Source organism: Dufourea novaeangliae, unplaced genomic scaffold, assembly GCF_001272555.1.
Source record: "Dufourea novaeangliae isolate 0120121106 unplaced genomic scaffold, ASM127255v1 scaffold11, whole genome shotgun sequence".
Lineage (NCBI taxonomy): Eukaryota > Metazoa > Arthropoda > Insecta > Hymenoptera > Halictidae > Dufourea > Dufourea novaeangliae.
This window is the reverse complement of record NW_015373895.1, coordinates 118299-131783: the sequence shown is the minus strand read 5'-3', so window position 1 is coordinate 131783 and position 13485 is coordinate 118299. Positions and strand designations below refer to the sequence as shown.

General features: G+C 39.1%; 1 protein-coding gene across 1 annotated transcript in view; it reads left to right on the top strand.

Annotated features, from left to right (window-relative positions):
- Positions 1-13485, top strand: part of LOC107189827 (homeotic protein spalt-major-like) — an 83481-nt gene that overhangs the window by 35654 nt on the left and 34342 nt on the right. The window lies entirely within an intron of this gene.

The following is a 13485-nucleotide window of genomic DNA, read 5'->3' as shown; positions in this document are numbered from 1 at the left end:
TGAGACAGTCGTCTGGAGTATCTACAAACACAAAAACCATGAACTTTATTTCGTACGTGTGCGTTTATGGTAAGGTGACTGAATATTAAGAATGATATTTTCAGCGTGTACGGCCAATGGAAGTCATGCAGAGACAATGTTAAACACTGGATTACGGTCTACATGGATAATCATGAAATTTGTAAATCGTATTTACTTGAAAAAATACAGAAAATTATTATAATAATTAAAACAGAAAACAGAAAACATTATAAAAATTGGTGATAATTTAAATACAAGAGACGGTGTGCATACGTATATACCTATACCAAAATTTAATCGTGTCAATGTCCTGATACAGACTCCTCTCGATTATCGTCTGGCTTGTTCTACACGATTATTGTCCAAGCGTTATCCTCACCACTGGAGGGGGGCATGGATCCTCACAAGGATACTTTGCGATACTTATATACTCGGGCTTCGGGAAAACAAACGAATTTACGAGAATCTGAAGCATTTCTCCCTACATGATTTTTTTCGACCCGCGTTTGGGACGATAAATAATCGGGAGGAGTCTGTAGCATCAAGGAAATAATTATTGCCATTACTGTGATACACGTATATTAAACCTCTACTTTAAAAATTTATTTTAAAAATGTAGGCAATATGCATGTTCTTTTAATAAATTCGATTTACTATTGTACATTTACTTATTTTACAATTTCAACCCTTTCTATCCTACTTATTCATTCTTTTCTGTTCATGTTCACGTATTTTATTCATTGTTCTACTGACCGTCATTAGTTTGCTCTAATTTTTAATAGACTTTACGCTTATCCTAATTACATTTCCAATATTCACGAAGAGTATTTAAATATAATGTATTATTCAAAATACATCTCGAAGATACGCTTTGGGTTAAAGAACAAATAAGTTATAATATTTACTATTCCCTGAATATTTTATGCATCTTCATTGCCACTTTTTCAGTCTACATGCTACAGCTTACTCATCGGTTTAGGGGAAATTTCGGCTCGATACATACATGAAACGTAATCAAACGGAGGCTGAAACAAGGCGTGAAGTGAACTCGGAACAGTCCTTGCGCATCCGAGAGATCGTCGAACGCGATTTGGCTTGGATCCAAGGTCAAACGGATTCAGATATTTCCAGGCAGCCGTTCCCCGCTTATCAGTCTGGTGAGCGCGATATACGATAAGCTTATGCCCCCCAAATCACCTGTAAAATATCATAATTGTCTGGCGGCCACGTAAAATCTTGATTGGCGATCGCAAAAGCCGTCGTCGAGTTTAATGCTGTGATTTTACAACGGCACTGAGTCACTTAACACGAACCATCTGAATTGCCGCCACATTTCTGTAGATAGCAGTTAGAGGTTTCAAGTGAAAGTTGCTTGATATTGAGGGGGACATCGTGTCGCGGCAATTCCTTATCCCCTGAAGTAGGTGACGAAGCAATTTTTGTATGAAATAAAAACGTCATAATAAATCTTCAGGGAATTAAGGAAACAACTTTTTGTGCGAGGTTACTCAAACTATAAAACAAGGTCAGAACACACACTGTTTGGAATCTGGTGCTTGTATCTAATATGACAGTGTATTGTAATTGTTGCAGAGGTTTAGTTTGGTATTGCTTTTGTGAAGGGTGTTTCAATTTACAGGCTGTTACATAATTTTCCGCTTTTTTAAAGTTAACTGGAGAACCGCTGCGTGCCATTTCACATTTTGTTTAGAAGATAGAAACAAAAAATATTAAGTCGTTAAAGACTTGTATTTCCTTCGACAATACTATATTAAAAAAGATAAACCTATTTCGTTTAAAGTGTAAAAATTAATTACATTGAAACCTGTCTATTATAACTTCAGTTGAAAGCAGATACACAATAGAGACTCTTCTCGATTATTGTCTCGCTTGTTCTACACGATTATTGTCCTGGCGTTATCCCCGCCACTGTCGAGCGCATACTTTGTTGCCGAGGCTCGGGATTCGGGCAAAAAACGAATTTACGAAAGTCTGAAACATTTCTTCCTCTACGATTATTGTCATTTTTCATCATTGAGACAATAATCGAGAGGAGTCTGTACATTGCATACCACTTAATAAAAGTAATTTAATTACGCTATCTACGAACAACTGAAAATCATTTATTCCAAAGTGATACAAATGTATTTAATTTCACAATCAATTCCGTCTACACGAGAGTTCTCTAGCAAAATATTCAATTCCCCAATTCTCCGTCAAGCCCAACCATCACCAATTTCATCGCAGTCGAAGATAGACAGAACAATAACCTTCTCGAATCGTCTCGCCCCCTCGTGTCCTTTTTTCCTTCTCTTAATCCACTCATATGCAACATAACGGGCTCCAGAAACGAAGTATATAATACACAAGTATAACAAACCTCGAACGTCTCTTCTCTCTGTACTGTGTCTCGAATTAAACAGGAGTCCAGCCCCCCTGAATTTTTGTCGACGATTCCCGAAGGGCGCGATCAGATAACGCGGACCGATCGGTGCCCTTCAAAGTAGGAAGGGTGGGGGGGGGGGCAGGTCTGACTCAAGATTGACAGGATGTCGCGGTAACTCTGTGTTTACACACCGGTTTTCGCCAGGATGCACCGATATTGGGCGCGTTTCACATTCGAGGGCACCCCATATTATCCCCATTATTAGCCGGGGCTCCTTTTTGTCGTTTTAAAATGTAATACGTTTCTGGCCCGGGGGTCCGGTACGCGGCGCGGTCGCTTTTCCCATTCGAGTTTTCTGTGCCGGAAAATTTGTCGTCCCGTGTCCTTGCTCGGAGCCAGGCAGGTTCGTGTCCTCTCGCGTACAAGATTACCTTGACAAACAACGGTCGGGACAATGAGACTCTGTAGAGCTTGAATGGAGCTCGCGCGGATCGGTAGGGGGGGATTTGGATCGAGGTGAAATTGTCATCCACCAGGACCGGCATTTTTGCCTGTCATACCGCGGGGGATATCGAATTTTCTGCGTCCTGTCACATGGTCCTCCCTCTCGGAGGAACTCTGCGCTTGGTTTGAACACAGAGATGGAGGAGGGGAATGTTCGGTGAGGGGGGAGGCGGGAGGGAAGGATGAAAAGGACAGGGGTTGGAAATGGTGATTTAGGTTTTGGGATGATTTTGAGGAGGGGCAGGCTTCGACCTTTGTCTTTATTCCTTTCGTTGAAATCGAATGGCGTACAACGCGTGTGCACGTGGTTTAAGTAAGGACATGTTTATTTATGGCGCACAGATGTACAGGGTGTCCCAGTTTTTTTTCCGCAAAACTTTACCAGTATATTTTATAAGTGCAAATAAACAGAGAATGTTTTGTATGGCTCTTAAATGCTTTATTAAAGAGTTACAACAAAAATATGAAATCATAACAGGTTTTGTTCGGTACGACATATAGGAATAGATTGTCGGTTAACATTATTATTCCATTTCAAAATGTTGTCCGTTATTATGAACGCAGGATTGAAATCTACGGAAAATAAAATCTGTTGCATTACCAATTTCTTGTTCATTTTTCTTAATTGCAAAAAGTACGTCGTGAATAATTTGCATTAATTCCTGACGCGTATTAATTTCTGTTTGATAACCCTTTTTCTTTCACAGTTCCCTACAAGTAAAAATCTATTGGCATGATATCTGATGATCTTGAGGGTCAAGGAATTGGTCCTCCTCGACTTATCCATCGTTAAGGATAATGGTCATTACACCATTGCAGTCACAAGAAAGCAATCCATTATTATTTCGAATTTTTGTTATACCTTTTTGAATGAAGCATTTAGGAGCCTATACTTATATAACATTTCGTTCCTAGTTCTGTTTACAGAATATGCTGCATAGAACACCCTGTATATATGCACAAATATAAATATATGTAGGTATATATTTGTATTTCGAAGAACAATTTCACAATTATTTCTAAGAATTATTTCAAATGATTCAAAAATAACATAAAATGTTATTTGAAGTAATGACATTTCAGACATGATTACAAGCATAGAAATAATTATAAAATAAAATATCATGTTATTTGAAATAATATTTCGAACAATATCATTTGAGAAGTGCCCAGGTCTGATACGAAGAACCATAGACGTTCCGTTGGTATTGCGTAAATACCAACTAACTCCTATTGCTGCTCGGTTTCGAGAATACTTGTTAAAATATTTCCATGTTACGAGCAATTCGTTTTAAGTTCATCAAGAGCCATTCTCTCGGAACGCAACGAAATGGCATATAATTCTCGGTCTGATACAAGGATCGGACCCTCGTTTAACAAGAAAGTCAGTCAGCCCCGTGTCATTACCAGGACACGAAAACGTGTCCCGGACAGAACGCACTATTTCACGTCGCGCCGTTGAATCGTTTCCATCGGGTAATGAGAAAAATCGTACCAATCAAACCGGGAACGTTCGTTAGCTCGGTGTTCCTTTTCAATTTATAATCTTTCCGATTATTTACCGGTGTGTCATCTCGTTTAATTGAGTTGCCGAGGTTTCGAGCCGATGGGAGACCTGGTCCCCGTGATTTACATGTTTCGCGATCGATCACCACCATAATCTATAATTGACCGGTGTACACTGATCGATCGACGATACCGACGGGTTTCGCAACGCACTGGATCTTCGAGATATATAACGTATAAGATTTCGTTTTGACTGGGGCACAAATCTAAGAAACACGTAAACACAACTGACCTGCAATAAGATTTAATCGTAATAAAACATAAAATAAGTTTTCTTCTCTATGAAATTTATTCTTGGTAGATTCGGTAAAATAAGAGGATGACAACAATCCAGGTAAGATACGTGTAACTTAAAGATCCAGTTGATCATAAATGGGCTATTAAATTTACAGGAAAGATGTTTCAACTTGAAAGAAGTTAAGTAAACTTTAATAAAATTCAAATATATCGAGGTTCTTTAACCTCTTGCGGACGGAACGATTTAAAGCTGATGCATGCAGCAAATCATCGATGAGTGCTCCAAGGCTCATCGGCGCGGAACATTAAATATTTCATAAACCAATGGCCATATGCAATTGAAACAAATATAGCTTCAGAATTCCAAGCTCTATCACTATGTTAAACCTCATTTAAAAGTCAGCGTTACACCTGCGGACCTCTCCTTGTCAATGTCGAGGAATCTTCGAACACTCATTGAGGATTTACTGTACATAGTTACAGATGCGCGAAACAGTTATGGTCTTATTTGGTCCGTTTACTGTACATGAGATTCCAGTAAAATTCTGCGCCATCTTATTGAAAGTAAAAAGCGAACGGGGAGCCAACATTAAGTCCCCACGAGAGCACTTATCTCATCGCGTGACAGGAAGCGTTGCAGAGAAGACGAAGAAAACGAACAGCGGCGTGAATTTTCGGAGAGTGATGCTGAAAATCAGTTTTTAGGCGGACCGGCATCCGCAGAAATTGTCGGAGCTGCACACGTACGCGTGTACCTACAAGCAGCATGTGTATTTCCGGCGTGGCACGCACGCGAGCACCACACATACGTAACATACATGCATACGTGCACGCAGGTGTCGCGTTCAAGCGCGTGCAAATCTGATTCCACTGTCACAGATAGCATTGGAATGAACCGTCTGATGAGCCTCTTGTCCCCTCACCTTGGAATATCCAGTGAAAGTTCTCACCACCCCCCTCCCAACAATTATAAACACGAGAATATTCAATCAATTTCGCTAATTTGCAAACTAGTACAATAATAATTTTTCAAATTTTTCATAAAATATGGGACTAACTTTATGCACGTTAGCTTATAAGGTGACTTGCGAAGTAGATTTTACTTCGAACCTTGCATCGTTCTTACGCCTATAACATAACCTCTCGACACCTCGCGATGTAGTCTATTGTAAGAAATTATTTGTTTCTTCCATATAGCGCTATATCTGTCCCAATTTCGCATGAATGAAATGAAAAGCACCGAGCTTCGCCACTATTGGACAGAAACAAAGTAATACTAATTATAATTAAAAATAATATTTAATTTTTTTTATACTTCTTAATTGTATTCCCTGTGGTTTATTCGCGTTAAAGGTTTCGACTTCCGAGTTTTTGAAAACCTTTTCGGAGCAAAGGATAAACACTACATATAGTAAAGTCTCGATGAGTACGACATGCTCGGGCCCACTTATCAGCCTCTCATAAATTCGATTTTGCCTGAAATCGAGTCTCTGCTTAGCTTCTGCTTACTCTGTTTTGATTGGTTCCACGGGGAGACTCTCCCAGTGGTGGAAATAACGCCGTGGCTCGTGTCGCATTCATCGAAGGATCACTATATTCGATTGTATAGACAAGTAATGGGCATTTCTCTATCGAAAATTTTTCCTTAATATTGTAAAATTTCAAGAGCATCTCTCGCCCACAAGAATTTCCCTAGCTTTCAAAAATGTTCTCATAATTCCTCGTCGATAACATAAAAATACGAAATCACACAGTCCCAAACGAAATGCAGTGAAAATTACTCGTCCACACAAGCGATGGACCAGAATTTTGATTACACGAACGATGCAGAATGACAGGAAATTTTCCAATACCCGAAGAGACATTGCGAAACAGTCGCCAGTTTCAACACGATACTTTGCTGGAGAAGCTGTTATGTCGACCTTTAAACTGGAGTATTCGTTGTTTTTGAACGTGGCACGAAGAGGAGGAGCGCCGTCGATCACGGCGACGCGACAGTCGCGCAGCTAAACCCAAAGCACGACGAGCCGTGGCTAATTGCCGCGTGCAACAAAAAGCTCGGCCTCTCTTCTTCGGCACGGCACCAGGCGTGCGCCACCGTTACGCTCGCGTATTTTCATCGGCGCGGCGTGCACGCACGCGAGAGTAGCAGCAGCATCTGTCCGATGTGGTTCGTGCCCATTACAAACGTCCTTTAACGTTCGTTTAACCGTTGTATTTGCCACTTTCCACTATTTTCCCCCATTTCCCTCATTTGCCAGTTAACCCAATTTTACGCTCGTCATTTTTTTTCCCCCTTTGATTTCATTCGTCTCTTTTAAAGTCCATTTACACTTCAGTCTACTTTGCACGGATATTATATTATTATCCGTATAAAGAATAAACTATAATTATAATTAGTTGGTATGAATTAAATAATAAGGAAAGTAATGGTAATTATTTGCCAGGGAAGTTAAGAACCATTTAAGCGGAACGATTTGCTTGCGTGAATGTAAATATTCACATGTCAGTTTGCGTAAATTATTCGTTTAATCTTTCAATTTTATTATTGCTCCAGTATTCGCTTATGCATTGGATTGGTAGGACAAGTAATGTCAATTTTTGATAGTTTGTTTTGTGGTTTCTTAATAATCGGTGTGAATTTTTTAGAAGTAATTCATATTACAATATCATCGTCGATCGTCATCATTGGTTAGTATAGCTCTAGAGACACTTCGTAAAACTTTATAAAATCCTTTGTTGCCATAGAGATTCATTCATATCGATCGCAAATACATCGTAGAGGGGTATAAACATAGAGAAACGTTAAAAAAAGGCGAAGAACAAAGAAACGGCAGTAGAAGTTGTACAAGGTTCCACGATGCAATATTTAGGATGAAGAACATGAAAGTTAAGGGAGTGGTTAAAATGACCGATACAAAACAAACCGTAAAAATCGATCGAAAACGTCGCCTAATGTTGGAGGATCTCGAAAAATAGGCTCTTAGGAAAATCACGTGCCAGCATGGAATCGCTGAACATCGGTTATACGAGTTCCCCATTTCTCGAAGATTGTAACAGGCATATCTGCCTCCTCTGACTTGATCTCACGTACGCTTCACTATCCCTGGATTCTTTCGATAGGACACCCGAGTGCTGGCAACGCGTTATGGTGGCCTCTATGCTTCCAGTCATTCCCCATGGGACGCATACGGTGGCACGAAAGAGCCCGACGAACGAGAGCACGCACGAGCGGTAGAATAAAAAAAATAAACGAAACCGAGAAAGAAGGAGGGACGAATCTTTTATTTACAGGAATGAACAGAAAAACTTGATGGACTTGATAGTTTTCGTTTTACCGTGCGTTCAGAAGAAAACGCTGGGACGATCGATTCCGTAGCCAGTAATCGTCGTTACCTCTTAGTTATCCTTTTCTTTTCCGCTGTCAGAAATCAAACAATCGTTTCATATGTTTATGCGTAACGATACCTTTACGATATACATAAAGTACGAGAATAAAATTCGCTTAACGGTAAGAATTGTTCGCGATATCATCTTGTTCCTGTGGATCAAATGCCGATAGGTTTTTATTGTTACTGGATTACGGATGCTTAAATAATTATAAACTTTTATTAACTAATCTATAGATTACTGGAAGTAGTCGGGATGTTTTTGACACTCTTAAATATGTTTTATTTAATTCCTAATAAAATCGTACGATTGAACCTCATTTAATTTCCGTTTATTTATTCAGATTTAAAAACACATGTGTGCTATGAAAGCATTGCAAGTTGACAAATTACCGATTGAACATAATGAAATAATTAAACGGAAACATAAGTGGCTCATAATGTTTCTATGTACATTCTTCGTCCCTGTTTAGATAAATCTATCGCTTATTATAGCTTATAGGGCTCTGTGAAATAGAATAAAAAACAAAAGTTTCATCATATGTAACGAGTTTTCTATTTTATTGTTCATTTAATAAGATACTTAAGAGAAAAAAGAAATTCCTACCTCTGTTCTTGTCTTCGTGAATTACTTTATGAAATGTCTATTTATCGATAAACGCGTGAATTTACATAACTCTCCGAAGAATACGAGTTGTATTCTTCACTAGACAGTCAATTCATGCCAATCCCTTCGTTAACGATAAGTTTTTCGCTAAGAGAAAAGTAACTTCATAGGAAACGTTGGAGTCATTTCAGCGGGTGATTGGAATCAAATCAATACCAGGAGGCAACAGGTGTGAATGCTATGCTTCAGCTGATCTGTTGAAAAATTAAACGATTCCAGTATAATAGATAAGAACTTTTCTTGTGTGCAGTGATCCCTCGATGAATGCGACACGACCAACGGCGTTATTCCGCCTAATCGGGGAGTCCCCCTGTGGAACCAATCAAAACAGAGTAAACAGAAGCTAAGCAGAGGCTTGGTTTCAGGCAAAAAACAAATTTATGATATGCTCAAAACCGTTCCGCCTTGCCACGAATGCTTCGATCGGAGTTTGTCGCACTCATCGAGGCATTATACTGTATAGATGATCGAATAACAACTATGACTGTCCAGAGATCTACGCTTGGTTCTAACAATAACGTAGAGCCGACAGTTTCCTCGATATCGAAGCGCACCCCTGAGCAATGGGGAGGATTTTTACAGAGCCCGAGGAGTCGCTATTTATAAAAGTGCATCTTGGACGGGCGCACAATAGTGACGCGTTCGATGCGACGGGGAGAGAGACCGATAAATCAGAGCGACGCGGCACGCGTAGATCACGAAACGCATTCTTTTATTTTCATTTCGCGTGTTGAAAACGAAAATAGCGCGAGATACGAGGCACGTTCCGTCGAATTCTTGCCCCCGGGCACCCTTGAGAAACGCGTCCGAATCGCCGCTTTCTCGGTATCATGACCGATTTATTAAAACTCGAATGCTTTTGCTCCACAATATCGATTTTTCGAATACTTCTGATAATAAGGAGAAAATATTTCGAATAGAAGTTAGTCGGTATTCAGTTGGCAATTTATTGCAAAATTAAAAAGTGCCGAAAAGCTTTTTCTTCGATAAAAAATCAAAGTTACCTTCACTTTTTTAAATGACGCCATATTTTTTCTAGCCCATATTGTAGTCGGCGTCGAGGAAATCGTTCTTAACTATACTAAAACTAACCCTTTCGAGACAAATTTTTGTTTTAAACGAAGATTTCAATAATATATATTATAGTACGGGTTGTAATACGCTCAAATATGAAAAGAAAAATAAGTTAAGCGTAATTTCGAAAATGGAATATATGTATAGTCCCATTAGTCCTTTACAGTGGGTTCATTCATATGGTCCAACAGGCTTCAATAGTGACAGATAAAATAATAACTGGGAAGTAAGTTTATTAATTTGGAATACATTTAATGAAGCTAAATGGTTTATAGAATAAGGTAACCAATTATAGTATTATGAATGGTACGGTGTAACATATTTCATACAGATTCATCTCTGCAGCTGCTAACAATATGTACAGTTCTAATCCATTTTTCTAAAAATCCTTTATTCGAACACTCAAGTCTCCCTATTAATTCGGATATGGGAGGTTTCACTGTATCTAGAAATTTTATCCAGATAATAGTTGGAGTATAAACGATGAAAGATTTCGAGGGAAGATGATCGGAAACGCTTGTCTTTCGGAATGCAAACGGGGCAATTAGGCTCGAATATCGTCGCAAGGGCAGCCTACGTGTTCTTGACACGGACGCCGATATTACTTTCGACGCCGGCCACCTAATATCCCTTCGCCTGAAGGTGAAAAACACGGTGAAGGAGGAAGATTGAAAGGGAAAGGACAGCGGGGTATTTGTCGAGTAACGCGAAACCTAAAACGGCCGCCATCCGTTTGCCGCGGCAACCCCTGATTTTTCAAACCCTTATTGATATAATGTAATATTAATGCTCGAAACGCTAGTCCCGGCACGCTTACGCCCGGTAAATATTGGGGAATATCCAGGGCAAGGAAAATAGCAGGGCATCGCCCAGGAAAATTGTATGCCACCGCAGTTGGAAAAACGCTTCCATACAGCTCTTTGATCTCGTGATTCTTAACACGTAATTTTCGAAATTGTTTACACTTTATCTGCGGAGAATACAACAAAACCTCCCGCATCCGAATTAATACGGAGATATATGTCTTCGGATAATAGAACAATAACTTTTTCTGATAGGTAACTTCATTTATTTAAATAGAAATTGTGAAAATTGATAGTCTGCTTAAATATTTATGGATCTCATGTCTTTTTGACTTCTAAATTACAGAAATATTTCAACACAAATCACAACGTACAATTCGATCGGACAGAAGTATACAAATGCACTAGCATAGGCGGCATTGTATATCGTAATTACTATATCGCATTGTATTCTATATTGCGCGATGTAAACATGTTTTTAATGTTTGGAACAATAATGAAAGATAATATAAAGCATCGAAAAATGAAAAAATACCACAAACACGAAACTAACGTTGAGAATAACGGATAAGGAGAGGATATGTAGTTTCTATTGATTGAAACCATAAAAAAGATAAAATGTTATTCCTTACGCTACAGGGAGCTTTATCTTCCGTGAAAATTCACAAGGATGCGTGGCATCCCGATTCGGAAAGATTGTTAAATTTCTTATGCAAAGCGGATCGTGCTCGCCCCCTATGAATTAATGGCCTGGAAAATTATGATGATGAAATCTCAGCTTGCCCAACCCTCTCGTGTAATCAAGCCGGGAAGTTAACTCCCCGCTCTTACGCTATTCCAAAGGGGTTGTTCGTGATTGCCCGGCTTCGATTCCTGCGTAAATTCTTCGGACGCATGTTAAGCTTCACGAAACCAAGGGTGTGTATCGTACAGTTATGGCATTTTTATTATCATCGTTCTTTTTTGCGAATTTAAAAATTCACTTTTTCTTGTTTGTACATAAATGACAGAGTTTTTCATTCAATATTTAATTTTCGAAAAATAAAAATGTGACATTGGAGTTGAAGCTTGACGAATCCGTGCAATTGAAAGTTATCATTGTTATACTTTCTTTGGTGTTGAAGATCATTTGAAGATCATAACTCAGGCATGCTGGAATGCATTTTTTCATCCGCCACAAGATGCAATAGAAAAGTCTACAAATCTACGAAAAAAAATAGTATTCTCGAGCGACACCTTAACCCTTGCGTAGGCAACCAAAATATTCACGGTTATTGAGCAATCGGAATACCTTCTTTCCGACAGATTAAATAAACGTAGATAATTTTACTTTCATACTTTTCCGAAATTCTTAGTTTCCCCCTACTATAATATAGCAAGTGCAGTTTTATACAAGGAACATACAAAATTGTGAAAGGAAATTTAGACATGGGTACCTGGATACAGACACCTCTCGATTATCGTCCTAAACTCGGGTTGGCGCCGGGACAATAATCGAATAGGGAGAAATGCTTCAGACACTCGTACACTGATTTTGTTCCCGAAATCGGAGCCTCGGCAACAGGACCAACAAAGTATGCGCTTGACGGGTTCCACGCCCCCCCCCCCCTCCAGTGGTGGGGATAACGCCTGGACAATAATCGTGTCGAACAAGCCAGACAATAATCGAGAGAATTCTGTAACGTGAACTGGGGTCGATCGAAAATGCGGTTGCCTGTCGACTGTCAAAAACTCACGTGATCTCCCGGGCCGTTGCGTATATTTCCGTGTACAATGTTGGAACGCCCAGTATATAGACGCGTGTGCCGGATACGGTGTGCGCCGTGAGCCGGGTTGCGCGATGAATTACGACCTCTGGGCCGACCGAGCTGGCTGCAACACTAAAATCCCGACTGATATATTATTACGTATTATTGCTCCTGTTCGGTTATTTATACCCATATAACATAATGCCACGCGAGATTCCGGGAAGTCGACGATACGTTACCGCGTTCTGTTCCCCTGGGATCAGAACCTCATTTCCCGTATCGGTCATAACTTAGAACCGAAGTTCGCGGCTCTTGAATATTATCGATGCCTCTACTAACCATTCCATCGATTTGTCTAACCGTAAGTCTCTTCGTTTCTTAACGGATGACAAGGAACATTATGTCTGTAGGTAGGTTAACAATAATAGAGGGGAAGGTCCAAATTTGGGCTACGACTTACTTTTGCATTCATACCTCATATTATATTGAAGAGAAAATCATGTGACCCGTTATAAATGATAGACTGAAAGGTTTTCTTTCAAATAATACTGATTAAATATAAAAAAAAACTTCGTAAATTAATTTGAAAAAATTTTCCAAAAAATCATGTAAAATTTGCACATTTTTAGAATGTGGTCTAAATTCGAATATCAATTTATGATGTACATATATGTAGGTCTAATTATTACAATGCAAAATTATGATTTGAAGTGATACGAAATTTTACTAGATTTTAGTGATAGGCTACAGAATTATGTTTTAAAAAGGTACTTAAAAAAACTTTGGCTAGATTTAAACTTCATGAGCCATCAAAATTGGGATATATTACATTTATTTGCAAAAGTCCTAAATTAGACCTCTTCTATTAGGTTGGCGCATATGACACGCCGTTCTCACAAATGAAACTTTATTAAAAACTATTTAAACGTTATTTCTCTTGTTTGCCGTGGATTATTTTCAATAATATCTCTTAAAACATTATTGTCAATGGTGTTTTTGTGGCCTTTCACTTGATACATTTTCTAATAAAAAATCACCAGTGTAACGTTTCAACGTTGAGCTGTTCATGGATGTAGCAACGGAGAGAGGG